The sequence below is a fragment of the Glossina fuscipes genome, unplaced genomic scaffold (genome assembly GCF_014805625.2).
Source record: "Glossina fuscipes isolate IAEA_lab_2018 unplaced genomic scaffold, Yale_Gfus_2 1, whole genome shotgun sequence".
NCBI classification, from domain to species: Eukaryota; Metazoa; Arthropoda; class Insecta; order Diptera; family Glossinidae; genus Glossina; species Glossina fuscipes.
In genome coordinates, this window is record NW_023998415.1 from 40,326,997 (window position 1) to 40,351,203 (window position 24,207).

Sequence of the window (24,207 nt, forward strand, 5' to 3'; positions counted from 1 at the left end):
AGTTTCCCTAAAAGGTACTACAGAAGAGAGGAGAGAGAGTGAAAGAGATTGTGTGAGACTGCGATAGAGTGGCAAAGAGGTACAGTACTCTGTAAAATTAATAACATTCTCTCATCGTTTTTATGTTACTTTCTGTTGCAATTGTTGCATGTTTCTGCTATTGAGTAACTGAGAAAAAAACGTTTGCTTTTGCTTACACCAGAGCTACGAATTCACTTGAGTTAGCGTCGTGTGAACAGAAATTTTATGAAACTATCTTGTGAACTCAATATAAATAAATTCGATGTTATTATAACATTTCCCCAGAAATTCGATGAATTACTTCTGTTTTGTACTCTACTCTACTCTACTCTACTCTACTCTACTCTGTTGCAGATATTGTAATTGGCAAAAATGTATTCTATTTACCTAATAAAAAATATTTCGGACAATCGTTTACTATCAACTATAACTTAATTCGAAATCAGTTAAGAAATTGAGAAAATTTTTCATATTAATCAGGCTTCACTTTCTTATATCTGCCTTATGCGAATCATATTGTATTCATGGCATGGAATGTTTGCAACGCAGAACCAGAAGAAGCATCAAAATGAAAGAAAAGGTTCATCCGTCCGGATCTCTGATAGATATGTTATAACACAAGGAACTTTAACGACATTGTACGTTGTTCATTCGTTAATAACGTACACGAATCGTCTTCACCTTCTCGAGGAAATCGCCTTTCAGGCCTTCAATCGATTCATAACATTTTCCTCAAACTGATATTTTTTGCTTTAGAAATACGAAAAAGTCAAACCGAATTATTATTTAGCGACGAACTCTTGCACAATTATCGACAGAGCTGAGCTGAGCGTTCATACGTCTACGTACTTAACGCGCAAGATATTATTCACTATATGAAGAGCATTTTCTTTTTTTAAATAATTAAATCTATACAGATAAGATAGCAACTTCATGACTTTGCCATTGGATTCACGGTTTACAGCACTCGTAAGCAGTTTTTGCTGAATAACATATAAACTATGTAGCATATGCTCCTTGTAACATCACCGATATCATACGAGCGATACAAGACATGAAATTGTATTTAAAACACCAAACTTAAGCAAATCTATTGATCGGATCGCTTTTCTATTGTCAAATTCCACAATAGCCAAAGGCGTACTTAAGTCAAAACACTAATTTTGTCCAAATAACTGTAAGCTAATAGGCCATATGCGATCACGATTTCCGCCTTGAACTACTCTAACCCTATTTAAGCTTCAAAGTTTCTTAGTTGCAGACATTCAAATATAATAATTCAATGCACCAACAAAAAAAAAAAAAAACGAAAATAAAAATCGCAATCTTGGGTTTCATGATTTCCCATTAACTTCATTATAGCAAACGGGCAACAAAACTGGTCAATATCTTTTTAGATACTACTACTATTGTAAATTTAAAATAGGAGACACGCAGCTACCGTCCTATCGTTTGATAGATCGTAAAAATGCATATTGTTATTATATATCTTACCCAATACGTAGAAAGGATTACAAAATCGGTAGTAAGCGGTGAGAATATCGCTCCACAATTTGTCCTACACCAAAATCTTGTATTCAACAAATTTGTCTGAAGCAATAGCAAACCAAAAACATGGCTTTTATTAATTTCTACGCTATGAACGACCATTAGCAACATATCTCACGTTTCTTCCCCTAACAGTTAAATCAAGTTAAATCAATCATTGCACACCGGTTGAATTAGTTCAAGGTGATATCTATAACTCGGTCTTCAAACCCCAGCAGAACAATCCAATGTTCTTCATGCAAGAGCAGTAATGTATAGGTCGTACAGCTCTCTTGACCACCATGCCAAGTAACTGAGAAGCGGGATGAGTGTATTAATGAATATTTCAAGATGCAAGTGAACTCAACTTTGAATCTAGAATAACTTCCAAACCTCTAATCCCTACAGTACAAGAGTATTAGTAATGTTTTCCTCCCCGGGCTTTAATTATTGATCAAATATACATAGGATACTATATTGGACTGAGAGGAGAGAAAAGTTGACTTGAAACATCTTACACTGCAAAATCAGATTATTTGAATTGCACTGAAAGTAAGGGACAAGACTGATTGAAAATTTTTATATTGTCTGCGGAGTCTCTCTCTACATTACTGCTGCATATATTTCGGAAAATTTCTTCTTCTCTGGTTGAGATTATTTCAATTTTGAAAGTTTCGTGGATACGTTTTATATAAGCAGACCATTTCTATTTTTGCATCCAATCCAAGGTAAGTTAGATTCGAACTATCTATGACAAGGCTTTCGCTTCTATTCAAACCGTTGTCGCTGGGGTCGCCTGACTGTTCTGAATAAAATAATAACATTTTTATAGTTCCATCTTGCAGTCATGGCCTTGAAAAACGCCTTTGACTTATCAAATCGGTCGGCTTGAGTTGGTACACACTGCAAGCGATGACAGTGCACCGGCATTTTTATTTTCTATTATGCAAATTTTATCATTGAAATCTATCGAAATAAGTACAAAGAGAGAGAGAGAGAGAGAGATTTTTACATACGTACATACATACTAAATAACTGATAACGTTTTTCGGCAACACCCTGTAAGACACATAAATTTTCGGCTCATGATTCCATTTATTGTGAATATAAAATAACCAGAAGTGGGTGTAGTTATAGGTCTGTCTGCGATAGTTAAGAGCATTTAAAGAAAAATTTCAATATATTTTCAATACTAACCTGCCCGTCATAACCATAAATTTCAATTTGCCTAACATTACAGAATGTCACAAGCACATATACATGGATGCCATTTTAGTCAAGAATATATAGATCGTTTGTGCCGTTTACGAACTGTTTATGCAAAAGGAACAAAACAAATCGATAGCTCCTCGGGCGAGGTGAGTGAAGAAGAAAAAATCCGGATATTATAATAAAAAGAGATTACAACTGGTTTTCTGTTTACAACTTCCTGATTGTACTGTGTATATGTATGTATGTATATACTGTTTATACTATATACTTTGCAGTGCTTAAAGCAAATTAACAAAACTCGATAAGGGAAAAAATATTGCAATTTTAAACAATTTCATTAAATGTTTTGTTAATAATTTTTCAAATTGTTTTAGAAAACATTTTTTAAAACTTTCTTTAAGAAAAATTTGAATATAAATTCTTTTTTTCTTTTTGGCATTTTTTATTAGAAAGCAAAAAAAAAAAACAAATATTCCTCTTTCGCTTAAATCGAAAGTAAAAAACCTTTGTTAAGAATCTGTTAAGCATACCGTATGAGTATTGCATACATATAAATGTACATCTATGTCCCGCTTTGTATGACAGCTCCGTTCCTTATAGAACCGTACAAGTCCAAATCAGAATTTGTATATGGAAAACTGTATACATTGAGAACGTGTAGAACAAGTAGTTTGTAAACTATATATAAATACATATATATGTAGGCATGTGTCGTATTGTGAACGAAGATCATAAAATGAAATTTTAGCCTTTATGTGTCAAAACGCACACACTCATGCACATCTCCCCATAAGTGTAGATGGTAGTATGCATGCATGCATGCATGCATGCGTGTATGCATGCGGCTCATAGAGTTTCAATAACAGCAACTTTGTTTTCCTTTATTGCTCAGATAACTATAAAGCAATATTAGAATGTTTAAAAATAAATTTTTTTTTTTTTTTCTCTTACTTTTATTACATATATATATTATATGTATATATATTATTGGATACATTTTTGAATTGTTCATTGACTTAAAAAGGTTATCCTTTCTGTTCTAAAATGATTATTACTTACGGTTAATTGAAGTGGAAAATTGTTTGTTTCTTATCAAATTACTTAGTTTATGTATTTAACATAAGCAAAAAAAAAAAAAAAAAAAAACAAAACAAAAAAAATTCTAATAAAAACAAAGAACATGAATTCTGTTTATAACGGCTACAAAACGACATTGCCCGCTTGGATAATCCCACCTAATCGTGACTAACATGTGAAAATTGTTCAACTTTTCATGGATCGTTAGCATTCCAATAGGCCGACAAGCTTTATTTTATTTTTACATTTATTTTTATTCCTTTCCTCTACGTCATATGTAAAATATAACAATAAAAATTCATATTTAAAGTTGCTTTACATAATCGATTAGTGATGAAATTTTAAATTTTTTTAATTGTTCGTTTGTGAATTTTAACCCATTCACTGCCATGCTAAGACATTTTGATCTTAGCAAGCGTATGTACCAACATTTGCCGACCACGAGATATCTCGTAGTTTCAACCAACAAGTTTAGATTGATTGCAATTGGTCACCGGATCTTGTTATTGTCATTTATGCGAGCGTTTGTTATCATTCTAAAGGAATGGAATAGAAATTTCACACAAGACGAAGCACATATTAAATATCATTTTTTCTATGAAAGTAATAATCGAGACTGTGCAGTGTCGCAGTGTTTCGTTAGCTCGCAAATGTAAACGTCAAAGCCATTCTAGTGTTATATCTCCAACTTGATATTATTATATTTTGCAAAAATGTTATCGTTTCTTTAAACTAATGTCAAAGCTACGGCATATACCTGACCATGAATGGATTAGTCTTATGGATTTTTTTTTGCTTGTGTGTCGAGAAATTGACTACGACTTTGAAAGTTAAGTTTTACGCGAGGAAATGTTGAGTTTTTTGCCAAAGTTTTGAGAGTGCAACACAAAAAAAGCAAAAAATAGAATCCTAATCTATTCCAAACCAATTTGTAACATCTTCTGTTACGGTTAACTAGTGCCCTGACTCATCTTGATTGTTATAAATGACATCATCATACCAGTCAGTCGATCACCCTTTCGGACTGCTATGCATAAACAACACACATGTTTCGATGTGTGTTTTTGAAATCAAGCTTGCTTGCCTGCTTGCCTGCTTGCTTGCTTGCTTGCTGTGTAAATCTAATAATATTCTCAAAAATATTACTTTAGCAGATACATTTCAGTTGAAAGATATTTAAACCCTTCTCTTGTACATAATCTCTTTGCTTCATGTTAATGGCTTCTAAATAATGTGGTCCCCTTTTCTTTTATTTATTTATTTATTTTAAACCTTTCCGTACAACCCTGATTAGTGTACACCCTGGCTACATTTAAATATATATATATATATATATATATTTAATGTGTTTAATGTGTGCGCATGTTTTGCTGCCGTATGATTTCATATATGAAAGAACGTATAACATAAACATGCAATATGCAATATGTAACAAAACATTTTCATTTCTTAACAGAATTTCTGTACATTGCTTTAGTTTTATATAGCAAAAGACGCGCGTGAGTGTCATGCATATGATGTTTGCGTGTTATTTAATTTGTGTTGTTGTGTTCTGTTTTGTTTTGTTTTGTTTTTTTATTTCCCTTTACCCCAGAAAACACCCACTCGTGTGTGACAAAAACACATACCCTCGAACACATGCATATACTCATATGTATAATGAAAAAGAACAACAAGAATAACAGCTCATAACGACAAAAGCAAAGCAAAGCAACAATGTAATAGCTATAAAAAATAAAAGTTTATTATGGCGTCACACGTGTACTTAAGAGATTCTATAAAGTGCTTTAATGCAAAACGAGAATATAAAAATAAAAAGGGTTGGAACACATGTATGAAAATGAGAACATTTTTTCTTTTTTTTTCCTTTTTTTTTTTTCTTTGTATTTTTTGTTGCAAAGGTTGAAGGTGTTGTGGGATAATAGCAAAGTATAATAATTTGTTTAGAAATTTGTTCTTACACATAATAGTAACAAAAATATATATGGAAAAGAAAATGAAGAAAAATCAAATGATATATTCTCGTACATATATAACGATATATATATATATATATATATATATGCTTATGCTCTTCAATGTGCAGTGCACGTTATAATGAACGTAATAACAGATATTTTTAATGAGTAGATTGACTAACATGGTGAGCGCATGAGGTGATGTCGACGCGGACAATGCAAGCCAGTAGCGACAAAAGCTTTATTAAAAGACATTAATTAAGTGAAATATATTTGGACTTAACACATAATTTGCGTGCACCCAGCAGCAAGCACACGTTGGGCAACCCGGTATATATGTGAAGCAAAAATATATTTCCTCAAAACAAGGTTATATATGATATTTTTCCATTACATCGCTTACCGAATCTTATACCGGGATCAGCTTTACATGTTAAGCCAATTCAAGAATTCTTTTAGTCACGATTTTTACAAAAACAAAATATATGTACATATATGTATATATATTTTCTGCTACATAAAAATTTCCTTATTTATTTGAAAATTTTCTTACTAAGGCCTATTAAAAATTTTTAAAAATTGCACGATTTCTATATATAATACCTTGGGTTCAGTCATTTCATGCTCACATTACTCTAATTAATCTAATTCATGTCCATGTGAGTATTGAGCACTGACTCTTATAACTTTATGCAATCATATGACTGGTCTGCGTCTGTTCATACAAACGCCTTTCTTCCCTTCAAACGAAATACAACAATGTCTTCGGCGTTCTCTGTGATATTCAATAAAATCACAAAAAATCTTTCGGCGAATGTATCAAATGTTTTCACAAGAATGCGATAGAAACTAGGTTGATTAAATTTAAAGAGAAAAATTTAGAGCATTGAAAGTAAAGCAAACTTGACCTTTATTTTGTGTGCATAGGTCAAATTTTTTAAATTGGGCATAAATGCACCTTAAATGCACCGTCTACGCCCAAGACAAATGTAATAAAATGTACTTTGTATTTATCCAGAAAGCAAAACAGAACAGCTCTGTCAATAGCTTCAGATGTAACAAAGAGCTTTGTACATTTTATAATTTCTCTCATTTTTCATATAATTTCACTTTGGTTAATTACAGTTACTTCGACTACTAATCAAGGTTAGCATATATTTTCTTTTGTTTTAAATAAATAAAACAAAAAAAAAAACAACGTATCTGTTGTCGACCTTTTCTACGCATTAAACAAATATTGAATCTTTGATGCATTCGTCGTACAGCCGGACGTTTGCCCGAAATTCTACAATGATGGAATTATGTAGCTTCTCGAAGAACGGCAAGGATTCAAAAGTCAATAGTGGCCTTTATGCAATTTGAATAAAAAAAATAAAAAATTTTCCTTTCAACTAAGAAAGAAAGATTTTTATCGTTTTAGTCAAACGTTTTGGTATTTATTGCGTATCTTTTCCAAAATACTGATGCATTCAATCCAACTAAAAGAAAACGGACTTAGTCCAATTTGTAACTGAAATAGCTATTCAGGCAATACGAAGTGAAAAAATTTATTAACCTAAATGTATCCCTACATTTACCCCTACACCCAAGCAGATAAATTCCTTCAAGATGGTTTGTTCCTTTTTTCCTTTTTTTTTTTTTTTTGTATTCTTGATTGTGTTTGTTTGCATACGAGAGAAATTGCTCAAGAAAATCGTGACTTGAAAGGAAAAGAAAGAAAACCATATTCGACTCAACTTATTATCTGAAATAATGTGAGAAGCAAAAAAAAAAAAAAAAAAAAAAAAAAAAAAAAAAAAAAATCCAATACTAGATAATGGACGTTTTTTTTTTTCGATTTTCATGCTAGTTTTGCAGGATAACCCGCAGAATATGAACAATGTATGTATAGCTTAGATAACAGGGTGAACTGCTTACTACTCTTGCAAGCCAATGAATAATGAATTGATTTAATGGCGTTCACTAAGTTATTTCGTATCTTTAACTGTGTTTGCTTAACTGTGTCTTCAACGTTTTGTAACAAATTTCTTATGCACCCTTCTCCCCGTAAGGAGTATTAAATGTAAATCTTTCGAAATAGTTGTGTGTGCAAATTTCTATCCTCTCTTACTTTGATTGATTAAATATTTAATTGAAAATTGCTGGCATTAAATGATGATTTGCATCTAAGATTCTCGCTTTGAGATCAAGAGTGGTAGTAGCAGTACTAGTAGTTGCATCACCTGTTGTCGTTCTCTTGTGTTTGCTTTTTTGTTGAAAATTTTTCCTTTTAATTTAATTAAATACGAACAATTGAATTCCAACAACGGCATTTTATGCTTTATTATGATTAATTCAATACTTTTTTTTTTTGTTTCTGTTGTTGCATATAAGTTTATAATTTACCACAAACACACAAAGATACGCTGTGTGCATTGAAAACCGTCATTTAAAATATTTATGCAAATTAATTTAATTGTTGGCGATTAAATATTTTAAAACTCTTAAGCACACACACACACACACAAACACATACACACACACACATGTACATACTCAGTTGCCATGAGTGCTCAATTACATTTATAACTTTACTCATATGCATATTTATCTCTCTATAAATGAATAAATCCGTATAGGCGTTTGTTTATATGCATGTGTGCGGTGTGCTTGGTTACTTATGCATATGTGGACCAATTGTTATTTTATTATCACAGGATTTATTTGTGTGGAAATATTTTGTGGCAAAAATATTTTGTGTGTACGAATGCTATTTGTGGCCTGTTGAGTATTTCATTTTATTGCAATTTGATGCTGTTGTTGTTGTTGTTGTTGTTGTTGTTACTGTTTTTTGTATTCATGTTGCTCCTGATAGAGCGCAGTGCGAGAAGGAAAAAGAGCAATTGTTTTCAAAAGCTCATAGTGTCTGCCGGAAATTTATATATTTAACCACTGACACACACGCGCGCACACACTTATACAAACACACACACATACACACACACGCGCATACGTATATACATATTTGTGAAACTTTTCAATTTAATAAAGCAACAGGCTTGCGTATGAAAATGCTGGGCGAATGCTAAACACCCGAATCGGACAGACCTACGTATGGTGCAATGTAATGTAAAACTTATGGTTTGTCTAAAACTTTGCGCATTTTGCAATTATTAGGCTATGAAAACTAAAGCATCCTATAAGACATTAATGTTCAAAACTTAATTTATTGAAAAATGAACACAACATTTATAACACACATATATATTCCCGATTCTTTTCAATATCCAGTCCATTTAGAGCTATATCTCGTCCCTTCCCTGGCACATTTGCTTGTCGATTTATATATATATATATATATATATATATATATACAATATATACAAGCCAAATCACGATTACAAATAGCTATCCATCGTCTTCTTCGTTGCTCTGTCACATGAAATTCGCACGCCAAACATGAAAAAAAAGAGGCGTGTTTCATATTAATAATTTTTGTCACTTCTCCTATTTCTTCTAACTAAGCAATTGTGCATATCGCTTTCTAACACATCGGTGAATACGTGCGTACTTTTAAGGCAAGTTGATACTGGTTACAATAATCGTAACGATTCGTTAATAGCTGCGACATCTATATGTCATCCCAATGCATTTTAAAACAATTCTCTTGACCGATTTCGTTCAATTGTCCCTACTATTGGGAGACAGTAAAGCGAAGCCTAAATGCAATTCTTGATCTTTCCAAATTTTTCTCAAGCAAAGAAAAATGTTAAGCGGTCGTTGAAGTAAACAAAAGGTTTAAACTTTCAAAAACATCTTATATATATGTGTAAGCATATGTTGACAATATATACTGAGGAGAGGACGAATAATGTTAATAAAATAAGGAAAGTCATTGATATAGATTTTCTTGGAACCCTGCGTATGCATTTCGTTCTAAAGATTTCCATATGAAAAATGCGTGTCGTTTGCGTAAAACTGGATACATTAAAAAATTTAATGTTCGAATGTCCCATGGATTGGCATAAAAAAATTGGAGTCACTGAATTTCCATCAACAAATCCGTACTGAAATCAATCCGGGATCTATCGCATAGTCCTTCCCAGTATTACCGGTTTCTCCCTTTGAAGAATGTGGAATTGAATTCGAAAGATGTTCGCAAAGATAATTTTACTCAGGTTTTCGCCAAAGAAATTCCACAAGTTCTATTATGATGTCATAAGAGATTTATCAGAAAAATTGCAAAAGATCATAGAGAGTAATAATCATTATGTGTTTCATTATTCATAAAAAAAAAAAAAAAAATGCATTCGTATAAAAAATGAATCTAATTAAAGGAAGGAAGGCGAAAAACCAACCGCATGTAAGTTATGAATCTTTCTGGCCCTTACGACTGCAGCATTTCGGTGATGGTCGGTGTAAGCCGTTTATTGCATTTTTATGCGTTTCAGATGGATTGTAACGATATCCTGTAATCAGTTCTGTATGCGGTAGAACAGATAGACAGATAGACAGATTTTCGTTTTTGTTTTTTTTTTTTTTTGCTATTCATCTATGACAGTTGGGGAATTAACTTGCCATTGACATACGGATCGATATGAATGCTTCAAACAACCGATTGATGATCTGTTGAAAGTAAATCAAATAGACATACGGACAGATATGAATAGATTAAGAGAAGAACAGATTGAAAAATCCGTGGCAACGGAGGAAAGGCTATAGACGGACATACGGACTGGCAAAGTTACGTATGGACGAGAGACGGGCGTATGCAAACCTCCGTGGAATGGAGACATGGGCATACCTTATCCTTACCGCAATCGCTTATTGAGCAAGAATAATTGCTTTAGTAATTCATCTAAAAGCTCTGACAATGGAAGGACGGACATTCAATATTAAAAGCTACTTATTGCACAGGAAGCGGTCTAATATCGTAATGTCAGCAAATAGTTGTATTAGGAATGTTTACACTTTTTACATTTGTTATTGTTGTTTTTGAGGTTTGCTCAAATATTTAAAAGCATTTGCACCACTTGCTTAATATGAATTCGCTTGAAGCGAATGTATGTAAATATTGGGCGTGTAGTACAAAAAGAATGCAATACAGATCATTGACGAGAGTCTTTGTCTGCTGATCAATTCATTAGCATCAAATGCGCGCATATATCTTGCGCTATGTTTATTTGAATATGATTTCATGTTGCTCTTAAGAGAATCTAGGTAAAAAAGGTTTGATCGATTGATCGATTGATCGATTTCTTGTAGTCTCTCGTAATGTAAATTGTAAAAGTCATATGTACTTTCTTACATTGTTGTTGGGGTTTTTATATTTAATGATCTAATAGATTTATATGAACGTGTGGCCTATGATGGGATTTTTTGTGTTGCAAACTATTTTCTAAACCGAAATTTTGTGTTAAACTTTTGCTTCAAAACCGCAATTTGTCCCCGAATCCATCACAATAACTCTAATGCGGTTTAGAGTTTGTTTTTGGATAACTTTGAACCAACAATTTCAGTTTAATTGTTGTTTTATAAATAAATTCATTGAAAAACTTTAGCCAGGATGTCGGTTTATCTGAAGGTTATTTAGTTTTTTTATTTGGATAATTCGTTAAACACTAAGTTAATTTAACCGCTGGCATATTTCGATAACACATAATTATGAAAAAACTTGATGTGATAAAATTATTCGCTAAATGAGGTAAACTGTTGTGAAGGGTGGGGGGGGGGGGCAATAACGAAATCAAGTCTTTAAATACAAACTTTTGTAAAATATTATTTAATCGCTACTGCATAACATACCTCTTCAAGCTCTGGCCAGTCAGCGAAGCCTGTAAATAACAAAAAATTCTATCAATAAATTAAATCAGAAATGAACGAATATATGTTTAATAAAAGAGCTTTACATAAAAGTAGAAAAACATTAGAATGATTTTATATTGAATTTAAACGTCATTACCGTTGTTAGCATACTGGCTATCGCAATATCTCCGTTATTTATATGAATTTAGTTACTTGCTTAATAACGGATTTAATACGAAGCGGTCGAAGACAGGATATCGTATTTGTCATCCCAATTTCATTGTGGTTGCCGGGTGCTTTAGCCTGACAAGGGAATCGTCCCTTCGAGGAGTTTCGTGGCGGTTATGGTTTACCCGAACCGAGGGGGGGACCATCTATTCTTACATTGCAATTGCTGATTTCCTGTGTCCTAGAAAGACGGAGGTCTACATTGGACTCAGCCTTACCACACGAGAGGACCTGATCATACACAAGTCTTTACCTGGAACACGGACGGCAGATGTGCGGTGGTGTGCACTCCCTAGTGTTTACCTGGAACACGTAATTTAACCTACAGAGACATCTGTAATTGTCCGGTTGTCAGCCCCTCGGTCTAGCCATTCACTAACTTATTTCGTTTGTTTGTCTAAATGTCCCTTCCTACTATTAACCATCAATCAGTTTGCTGTCTGAAAATAATGTGTCAGATGGTTTTCAATTACCTATTCATGGAAGCAGGTACAAAGTTGTCAAAAGGATTACCTTTCAATACCATATTTGTCATGATTAAGTAGGACGTGCGGACTATTATATAACAAACTTATTCAATTTAAATCAAATATTCTTTTCAGTTTGTTCGCCTTCAATTCCAACAAAGTAGTTACACATTTGTTTGGGGAAAGAGACTAAGAAGCATTTTTGCCCCTCCATGACATAATATATATATATATGCACTGATCGGATTTCATCATATTCATGGCCATATCAAGAACGATATTTCGGTCCATAGTTTTAAATAAAATAGTTTTTCATGCCCTAAATATCAAAATAAATATGAGGAAAATTCTTAAGAATTTATACAAAACGCTGTACAAGTCTAGCGAAAAATATCCGCTGCTTACGCTGAAAATGCTTATTCAGATTTGTTCACTTCCGTTCTAGAAACTTCGATACGAAAATTGCCCATCAATCTGATCGACCAGTCAGTGAAAAAGTCAATGAAATCTTACAAAAAATCGTAGAAGACCGACCGACATAACGTTTCTAAGGAATCGAGCGTCCATGATAAAGTAGCTTTAAATCGTTTGCGTAAAGCTGAATATAAAAAAAAAAGATCGAAGTTTTTTAGGAGGACTCAAAAACGAGCTTGTCGACCGAAAAGATCGGCGAATTATGAGGAATGGCTTCAAAGTCGCGATCAACGCCCTATACGGTTGTGCTACGTGTAGGATCCAATTACAAATAAATTATATATTAGATGCTCCGATCTGATCAAATGATGGATTTTGGGACCTTTGCTAGCAGCAACAGATTTACGAGAAGTAGATTTAAGCAAGCGAGGCACAAAAACCAGCCATAATTGGTAAATAAAAAGGGTATTGTCTTCCATCAGAGCCCACACACACACACACACACACACACACACACACACACACACACAACACATCTTTAATGAGTTCACTTGACTGGTACGGGATTTTGACTCATTACTTATTGCTCGAAAACAGCTAAGATTTAGTTTAGCTAAAACAAAGCTTATAGATGACCATTTTTTTCCAAAATTTGTTAAATTGAACCCTTTTCTTAGATATGGCATTGAATATATCGCTAAGTAAAGGAGAAGAAATGATTGAATTACTTGAATGTTTCCATTGAGAGAACATAACCGTTGCATATAGAATGTGTAATTTAACCCACTTGTAGTTAAAGAACACTGATACACTGAAAGACGAAAATTAAAAAAAAAATTGTACAGGTATTCGTTTAAAAGCGAATTATCGCTAGCTTGTCATCTTTAAGCTGAATGCGCTAGTCAGGCATCTTTGGACTGAAAACAAAGTGGCCATCATCAAGTCTTACGATCAGATCTAGCAACGCGAAGACCTTCACATATTTTAACAGCATTTAAGTGTTTTGTGTAAAATTGTAGAAATTTTACTTATTCACTTTAAACCAAAGAATTGCAATAAAATTCTACATAAAAATATTTGAAATAATATTTTTAAAAACTTATATAAAACTTTAACGCTATACAACAATATATACATACAACAATTTATACATATATATATATATATATATATATATATATATATGTATAAAACAAATATATATATTTGTTTTTTTTTTTTTTTTTTTTTCTTTACCTTTAATAAGTGGAACTTGAAACTACATGAAATTACAATCAGTAAATGGAACGAATATAAACAGAAATGTAACAAAAAAGAGGAACATTGAACGCATTATTTGGACGGCAAGGACAAGAGCCCCAAATATGTGGCAATTCCTTAAGAGTTGAAATTATTTTTCATGTGCGTATATGCGTCTGGATGTGTATGTGAATTCGTACGAGACTTCATTGTCGTATACAATAAATTAAGAAAAGTGAAACTAAGTAAACGTGGGGATATTTCTTTCTGTGCTCTCTTAATGAATACATGGCAAGTGACTAGTAAGTAATTGCTTGTGCCTGCTGCATGCATGCACACAACTTTCGTTGCGGCATTTTCGCAGTGTTATGATGGGGACCAAAATTATCTTGTAATGTGTTGCTTTTATTTTTTCACATTTGCGGTATTCCCACAGGGAACATGATCTGCTTTACCTTCATCTTATATGGCGTTAGCATGACCATCGATACCTTTACGCCTTAAAAGAGAAGATCAAATCAATTGATAATTGGGGAAAATTTTATAGCCAATCACTGCTAGAATAAGTAACGTTCTAGTTAAAGGTGTGTTTTTATTGCGAATTCAGCTATGATCCCGAATTTCGTCTTATCCATGAAATTTTTCGATTCGTATTCATTTTATTATGATTTTTGGCAAAGATTTTATAAATTTATTATCCTCCTCGAAATATATCGTTGGATGACGCAACAATAGCATCGTCATTATGTGTGCTGACTAGTAAAAAACTCAATGATATATGAAATCCTTGCGAAAGTAGCGAAGCAAAAATCTTTACTTAAAAACAAACTAAAAAACAAAAAAAAAACACTTAAGACATCCAGTGTTTGCCAAACACGATGTCAGATACCTTTCAATATTGTTCCACACACATTAAGCAAAACTCTTTGATCTATGGTCTAAGAAAATTTATCCATTAAGTTATGCGGGAAGATATTGAAGCGTCGATACAAAATTCTGCTCTCCGTTGCCGAACAAATCTCAACGCTAGCCAATTAAGTGCACTAAACGGTCCATTTTTGATTTGCACTCTATAAAATGTTTGGTCTTCCGAAATACACTAAACCCTCAAAAGAATCCGACATTCATATATAGTCATATTTACTTAACGGGGGAAACCATCAATGTTGTAGCTTGAAAAAAGCAGGTGGAAGAATAGGCGATAGAATAACGAGACGCGGGGGAGTCACATTACGCACATATGTAACTATTAAATGATTCTTCAAAATTATTAGCAAATGGCAATAATGCCGTCATTCTAACGGTGTAGGTATCCGTAGTTTAAGCGGTCTGAAGCTCATAAGCTATCCGGTGTAGAATTGAATTTAGAAGAGAAAACAAACAAGAATCACTTAATCGATATGTTTGCGGGCATTTCATGTAGAAAGTTTCTTTTCATTCAACGTTCAAAACATCTATCGCCCCAATTAAAGAAAATGTACCACGCCTATTTTTAAATCTGATCTTTAGCTCTAAGCTAATTAAATTTTGATTCGGCTTTAGATGTCCACGCCAGTTTGGGCGACGATGGTACACTTGACAACAACAGAAAGATAGACGCACGCAAATCGAATACTTTTTAATCAGTGCAACCCAAATAGCATTCATAGTGTTCTGGCATCTTCGAAGTTTGCGAGAAGATTTTGTTTCAATGACTCGTCGTTGAAGCAAGCTATGCAATTCAATCGAAAGTGATTGTGCTTTTTTTCCACTCACTTATTTTTGTTTGTTATGATCAATCCGTCAAGCGTGAGCGGACTCTCATTGGATGAAATTGGATATTTTGGATATTTGTTTAAAGCCGAATCATAATTAATACGCATTAGTAAGTTGCTTGTGGAGGTACATTTGAATAGAACATGTTCCAACATTCAATTTTCTATCTATCGTAGTGATCGTACAACGCATATATTTCAGCTCATATCTATATACGATTTAATATCACTTGATAAATCACTATACAAGTACTGAAAAGTACTTATTATATATACCTCGTTTAATTTCTGCATAGCGTAGCTGTTAGCAACTGCCGGCAAATTAATAAAATTGAAATCATATTAAGGAATAGCAAAAAACTCTAGATGCTCTAGGAATGTGATCAATAACAAAGTTATTTTGAAAAAAATGTATTAGATAATGACACGGACGGGACTTATCTAACTCAAGCATTCGAGCTTCACGATCATAAGTATGCCATAAAGCCAACTGCGAGCGTTTTTCCTATACGCTAACTCTACTTTCCCTTTGTCATCGGGGTAATGTTTTAAATCTTTATTGATTTTAAATACTTTTTCTCAGCCGAATTATTACGAACTTAAGGAAATTCCTCAAAGAAGCGCCGAATCGAATATTTTACAAACTCTTGTACGCTAACAACCTACCTTGACCAGGATTAGGCGTTTTTATCTATACGCCCATTGTCTCACTACAGATCTACTACTACCTCTGGACTAACAGACTCAGTCTGCTTTAATCCTGGCATATATTGTAATAACCTTCATGTAATGGTCTTCGTCGAAAAGTACATAGATATATATAAAAGTTGTTTTGTATATAGTAAGGTAAAGTGAAGTTGAAAAATCTGGTTTAAGCTGCATGTTGCAAATAATAAAGAAAAACTTTACAAACTATAAAATCTGAGTACAGATAGAATTGTACATGTTTTCTGAGAAGCGTGTAATTATTGCTACTCATTGACCTATTGTATCCAGAATCCATGATATCGTTGGCTGTTCCTTCATCTTTCTCGGAATCCTTAGACAAGCAATTTTTTTTCGCAATCTGTCTCTGTAGATATCTATATATATACATATATATATATATATTATGCACGTATAGTTTATTAATGATTTGGAGTTAAAAGTAAATTGAGTCTCGCTGCTTGAAAACCTTTTACCAAGTGTATGTTTTTTATGATATTACTGACGGTTTGTTGTTGCTGCTTTTCTTGTTGTTTTTTTAGTTATTTTTTTAGTCGCATCCCTACACATTTCTCCATTTACTGCGGGTTCATTAAATTTTATTTCGTTTTATTTTTAAAAGTTCGTTTTGGTTCTCCTTTTTTTTTTGTTTTTTTTTTTTTGTTTTTATAACACAATAAAACAAGAATGAACGTTGATGCTGGTCGGTGGTTTCGCTTTTAATTTTATTTTTAATTTTTTCCTTTTATTTATATATATATGCATAAACAATACATACATACATACACATGCATATGTATGTATGTAAAAAGAAGTAAAGGATCTGTTGGTTTTGACAAAACTCTACTTTCATGATCGCCATCAAGGTTGAACCTGTTTTGTGACTCGACCGAAATATTTGTTGAAAAGAAGAAAAAAAAAAAAAACAAAAAACAAAATTAAAAAATAAAAAAAAAAAAAAGGCCGTGCATGCACGTCGTCGTGTATAAATTTATCATACGGTTTCTATAGTTTCTTCTTCTTTAAGAGAAATTGTTTTTTCTGTTTTCTGTTTTCTTTTTTCTTTTTTGTCTTTTTTCGTACGGAAGGATTTTTATTTCATCAGAGATTAATGTCTCGAGGTTTTGCGGTAAATTTTCGGTTTGCTGTTCTTATTTTATTTTTATGTTTAATTCTGTTTTCTTTCCTTAGTGGAACAGGTTTATTAATTTTATGTTTACATCCACTATGGGGAGTATATTAGATTTGTGAAATGCGAAGAGCCCATAATATCGTGCGTATGTTTAAGCTTGATCGGTATGATAAGAACAAAACCGATTTAGTCATGTTTGTCCGTTTGTCTGCTCTGCACAAAAATAAACTAATTCTCATTATATTCTCTTATAATTGCATATTATTACACAACACGATTAAATTCGTTCGTAATCGGGAAGAGTTTACAAAAATTTCAACGATTTTCTCTCTACCTCTTCTCTATATCATAAAATTGATTTATGTGCATTTCTAGTACTTTTTTAGATCTGTTTAGATGTAATGAAGCATGCTATGTTAAGTATATTACTTCTTGAATCCGTTACATTAAATGCCTACAGGCATATGTGTGTGCATGTGCATGTGTATGTGTGTGTGTGTCTGTGTGTGTATAACTACACTAGAAAAGATAATGTATTTCCCTGGAAGGCATAGTCCGCTTAGTCCATAATACATACGCTTATGTAGCTCCTGAAATTCTTTGCCAGATTCTTTGCGGACAAAGCAAAAAACGAATAAATACTAATTATCAAAAAATCATTCAACGCGATATATAAATTATTTATTTTTTTTTAATTTTTTTGCTTTAGCTTTCTTTTTTACAATTTTTAATTTTTGATTTATTAAGGTCATTGATTTTTTTATGGCGAGGTGTGATTATTTTAAAAAATATATTTTTATGTCTTACCTTATATTTTGGAAATTCTATTATTTTAAAACTAATTTTTATTTTACCCACAGTCAACTGTCGCTCTATCTCTTTCATATACGGTCTCTTGGTAAATTTGATTTATTTTCTTGATGTTTTTGTTTTTTTTTTATTTATTTATTTTTTTTTTTTTGACATAAGCCATAAATTTTATTTAAGTTTTTTCGTTTTTTTAATATTTTCAATTAAGGGCGTTACCGACGCATATGTAGGTGTAGGAGGTTGGTTTTTGATAAATTACAAATCAAATTGAAATCATATCTTCAGGCCCTGTCTGTTGTTGGCACTTGCTTAATCAAAACAAAAAAAAAAAAAAAATAAATAAATAAATAAATAAATAAAATAAGCGTTATTCGCCCGAATTTATGCTCAAGTTTATGTGTGTGTGTGTGTGTGTGTGTGTGTGTGCTCATGATGTAGTTAATATATAAGGAATTCCTATCTTGGGTGCTAACAAAGATTTCATGTAATTTTGTAATTTATTGTTAGAATATTTTTTAAATTTACAATAAAATAATAATAAAATATGGGTGCCGTTCGTTTAAGTCTTCGGGCTTTAAGATTAGGTTAAGGACTTTCAATTAATTCTGATTAGTTTTCAAAAATCAAATCGTGCATAGTGCTTAGATTTTTTTCTTTCTTTTTTTTTTTTATCTATATTCGTTTAATTTTAAATACAAGTAAAATAAACACGAATAAGGTGAGGAATATAAATTGATTTTGAAGCAAATCTTCGATACACGTAACTGAATTCGTTAACGATAATTCACATCAGGTACATTCCAAGTGTGTTTATACCTATACTTACATTATATATGTTTGTATTTTTAAATAGTACGACCAATGTGATCGGTTAAGTACCGTCGCTAAAAAAATAACATTTGTGCTTATCCTTTTCGTCAAATTTAGTTCGAAAGTAACTAAAAACATTATAGGTATTCACCGATCACCGTACTATTAAATACCCTACACAATTTCGCCCAACACACTTATTCATATAATAACTTTTTAAAATAAGGCGTTGTATGGGAAGTACTCGAAAAAGTCGTCCGACCCGAACGCCTTTCAATCGCGTGCGTCCTTGGGCCACAGCGTGTCGGTGTACAAAGTTTCATCAAAATATTTCAAAAATTGCCACCTGTAGGTTGTATACAAGAATACATGGCCGGGCATCAGAGGGATAGACAGACAGATGTTCTCAGATCGGAAAGACATTCCGAAAGACGGAGCGAAGGAGGTATAATAAATGGTGGATATATATCCAGTCTTTCTTTTTGCTCAAACTTTCAGGCTTTACCCACTTTTTCTAAATTGTCAAGTTTGTCGCCTAGAGTTGTAAGCCGAACTTGAGATTTTTTCTAAGAAAGCCTGGATATCAAGTTCGCTTACAACCATAAAAAAGGAAATGTAATATAAATTAGGTGAACGTTGTATATAAAATTGCATAAACGATATTATTCAGCATTGCTTCGGAATGAAACATAAATGGCAACACTGCTACAAGAGCCGTATGATCTCTGGATAGTATCAGCTTTCCAGCGAAACGATGCAATGCCCCGAAGGACTTGAAATGGTCCCACATTTTGTTATACCGATCGATTTAGAATCATCTTCTGAGTCAATCTAAGCTTGTCTATCCGTCTGTCAGTCTCTTCGTATGTTTGTCTCGTTGTCTTGTGGTCGCAACTTTTTGGGATTTTGTGATGAGATTTGGTGCACTAATATGTTTCAACCTAAGGGCGAACGCTAGTGAAAATTGTGCGGACCATTGCGGATGGGCCGTGCCCCACTATGATGTTTTTACATGTTTTTTTTTTTTTTTGCAAGCTTTTCGAATCCCAAGCTATTTTCAATTTTATTTGGTTTGTAAAATAACGAATCGAGTTGCTCTAGTTTTAAAACTTTCCATTTGAAAGATAGTGAAAGACTCTCAGTATTACCAGTAGGTTGTATTTGATACGCGTCTTTATCCATTGCAAGTGGAATGACAAAATCAACAAAATTAACTTTTTTAATTAAGGCGGTGAATGACACAACTAAAAAAGTTATAGTGGCCCCATGTCCTTTAGAAAAATAACGTGTTTGTTTCCTTCTCGTCCTCATTAAGTCCAAAAAAGAGAAAAAAAAAACCACCACAAGAGTTAAAGGGTCTCGTACTATCAGTACTTCAAATGATATGTATACATACATATATATATATATATATACAGATATAAATATATATGTACGCTTTTGTGTGTGCGTTGTGAGCCGTGACTTACTAAAAAAGAGCCGGATCCATCTTGTGAAAAAGATAGCTGAACCGATGTTGAATACATTAACATAACATGTGTATCCCATGAATTCATATTTAAAAATATTTAGTGAGTTGATTAGAATGTTGAGAGGGCGATTCACTTCCTCCCGGTTACTGTCCAGTAAATATATAAGAAAGAAATTTCAGGCATAAAATCACATTCGATTTCGATTATTTTAAAATTTTTTTTAGTTTACAATCAATCACCAGCGAAGTCTACCACTATAATCAACAATTACTATATATATCAACTGTTTCGAAGTTAACTTGGGACTGATTTCATGTCCACCGAACCTTAGTAGTCAAGATGTTTCTCAAAATAATATAAGCACATCCTTTCATATATTAAATGAAGTCTATTAAACCCACCCAATAGGTGCGAACGGCTGCAATGAACCAAACATTTTTTTGAAGCCGGTTTTACATCAATAAGAGAGCTCTTCCGATAACGAGGCAAATACATGCATCACATCTTTCCGGGCGAACTGTCCAAAGTTTTGCCAGGTCATTAAAGATGCGAGAGGTCTTGCATTGTCACGATGGAAGACGATATCATTCCGATTGATCAATTCCAGACGTTGTATCTTAATTGCATGCTTCATCAGTTGGTAGAGTCAGTACTTTGGCCAAGTTGGGGCAGCTAATGATGCATAACTGCATACAAAGTAGTAGCTCAGATGACTTCAATCCAGGCTTTGACAGCGTTTGAGTACAGAGATTCCCCTTCAGCATTTCTAGAATTTCTGGTTTCACTTCAGCACCGACTCGCAAGTAGAAATTCGACTCAATACATCTTTCATTGTTCATCGCCATGGCATCCATACGTCAGGCTTTAAAATTGTCTTCTGTTCACTGAATAGTTTTGCAGAGATGTCGTAAGATGAAATAGGCCGATGTTCCGTAATGTTGTGGAGAATTTCATCAAATTCATCAATGATAGACGGACCGGAGTATGGCGTCTCTTCAACATCAAAACCTGCTGCTGCATAAAATATTTTTACTGCTTTGGTCGAAATCATTTTATTAAAATAGCTCGAGTGTTTTCGGACTTTTGTTGCCTTTTAAAACCACGATTGACATTTTTTGTTCCTTTTCATCTAAAAACATTAACCGAAGATTTTCTTAAAAAAAAGAAGAAGAAGAATTCTATGATTGTCTAATTTTCCATTGTATCCAGACAAAACTCAGAAGACTTGGCTTCTTCTTTTTCAAGTACACTTATAACTCAGTCTTGCGTAATTCCTATTTAAATCTAAAAATGTTTCACTTCATCGTAGAAGATCTTAAGCAAATTTTTTCCTTCTAAAAATAACTATATATAAAGCAATTTTGATACGTAAACGCATTAATCTATTATTCCAAATTTCATATTGCTGGCATCGTGTTACCCTTTTACGAGAGCTTCTTACGCGTGTCTTATCAGAAGCAGTCTAGAAAGACTTTCCCGAACGTGGGTAAAAATGAAGCTGAAATATATTCTCAAAACTAAATTTTTCCTATTCTTCTCTTTCTCTCTCTGTTTCTATCGCTGTCTACCTTTCTTACAAAATTAAATATTAGAAGAGATGAATAAAAAAAACATGCTTTAGTTGCAATGTTTAAAAAGTTTCGCACTTTAATCGCGCAACAAAGGACTGGCAGTCTTAGTCCTGTCCTTCCTTTTTTCAATCCATGCAAAAAAAAAAAAGAAGCCAAATTAGGAAACATTTCAATATTCTTATTAAAAAAAAAAAAAAAAAAAAAAAAAAAAAAAAAAGAGAAAAAACATTTTTAATTACAAGACACACAAAGAAGACGCCTTTGATTAATCCTTTTATTCCTGCTATCAACCTTTTTCTTTTCTTTTTTTTTTTTTTTTTTTTTTGTTTTGTTTAATTTTTCACTGCAGACGGTGATGATTAATAACAGAAATTGTTATTTTCTTTCGGAAAATGAGGAAAAAAGAGAAAAGGTAGAAAAACTCTTTTATCGATACAAATTTTTTTTGCTTTTTCTTCTTTTCTTTTTAGCTCGCAAACGTAGACGAAAGGACTGAAATAAATTTACATAAAACTTTCAAGAGCCAAAAAGAAATTAAAAGTTTCTCATGCTGCCAAATTGCTTTTCTTTAATTAAAACTCAAGTAGAAATGTTTAAAGAGCAATATCTGAATAATGCAAAAGTGGATTGTTGTTGTTTTTTTATTTTCAATACATTTTAAAAATGACTAATATTTGTATTCGAAGGATGAGAGAGAATATGCTAGATTTTAATTTCTTCGTTTGCAATGCCCAGAAATATGCATTAGGAAACCATAATGTAAAAATATATATATATATATATATATATTTATACGTGGTAAATAGTAAGTCAGCTCAGCAATATCGATTCATTTGGCGATTAATGCTGAAATGTTCATGGCCGCCGCATATCTTAAGATACATTGATGGCTTCTCATAGGATAAGCTTAGAAATGGGCTTGACCCGCCTACAACCATGCTCTTCTAATCGCAAACAATTACAACGCGACATCCAGCTTAAGATGGTGTCAATGGGGCCAGCTAAAGAATGAGAATGAAATGAAAATTTTGATGGACCGGTCAGTCGATCTTTCGGAATGATTTTAATCAATATTAATTATGTTAATATAAAAGTTGACCAAATGAATTAAAACTTTCTTGTGAGGGAACAACTTTATATAGCAACTGTTCCATTTGCCATAGATAACGTCCGAATTTAGGTATGAAAGACTTCGTAAGAAGCCTGTCTGTCTATCCTACAGTAGAAGTTTGTCTTGTTTGTCTTCTCTTATCTCTTTCGTTAGTTTGCTCTACCTGTATCTTTGCGCGGCTTTTGATCTCTTCAAAGTATATATATATATATATATATATATATACATATATCTATATTTTTAGATAAATTCCAATCAATTCGAGTTGAAAATTACCACAAATGACTTGCTAGCAGATCGACAATTTGATAAAACAAAAATCCCCGAATAGAATGTATTTATATCTTCGTTATGTAACAGATAATGTAAGATTCGGCTAAGGAAGAACCTTGCTTTTACTTATTTTGATATTTGGGTAAAAAAAAGAAAAATTTATTTACTATTTAATGGGAAAAGTTATTGGACTAGAAGATAATAAGCAAAGAGAGTGAAAAATAAATAAACCCTTTTGTAGAATAATGGCTTTACTTCAATTTATAATAAAAAAAAAAAAAAGAATAAGAAGCAATGATGCCTTCTGACGATGGTTACTTATCTTTTAGTTCTTTAAAAATGATAATTTCCTCTAATGTTCACAAATAAAGCGGTACCCTTTCGTTAAAATATGTATAAGAAAATGGATAAGCAAGGAACGATGATAACTACAGCAACGCAGAGCAATAACAGAACAATTGCAATAAATACACTGTCACAAACAGTTGGCAGCATATTTTGGGGCTGCATCATTACACGTCTGTCTATATTACTGTGGTTTTTATAAACTAGACGTTGAAAGATGAATGAATGAATGCTTGCTTATAAATAAGTGCAACCAAAAAGGGTTTGCTATTTTTTTTTTTTTTTTTTTTTTTTTTT

At 32.6% G+C, this 24,207-nt stretch overlaps 1 long non-coding RNA gene across 1 annotated transcript in view; it reads right to left on the reverse strand.

Moving 5' to 3' along the window:
• The window catches only part of LOC119631859, a 113,281-nt gene that overhangs the window by 66,778 nt on the left and 22,296 nt on the right, over positions 1-24,207 (reverse strand). The window contains exon 2 of the long non-coding RNA XR_005246720.1: positions 11,580-11,608. This is a non-coding gene — a long non-coding RNA (uncharacterized LOC119631859). The remainder of the gene's footprint in view (positions 1-11,579; positions 11,609-24,207) is intronic.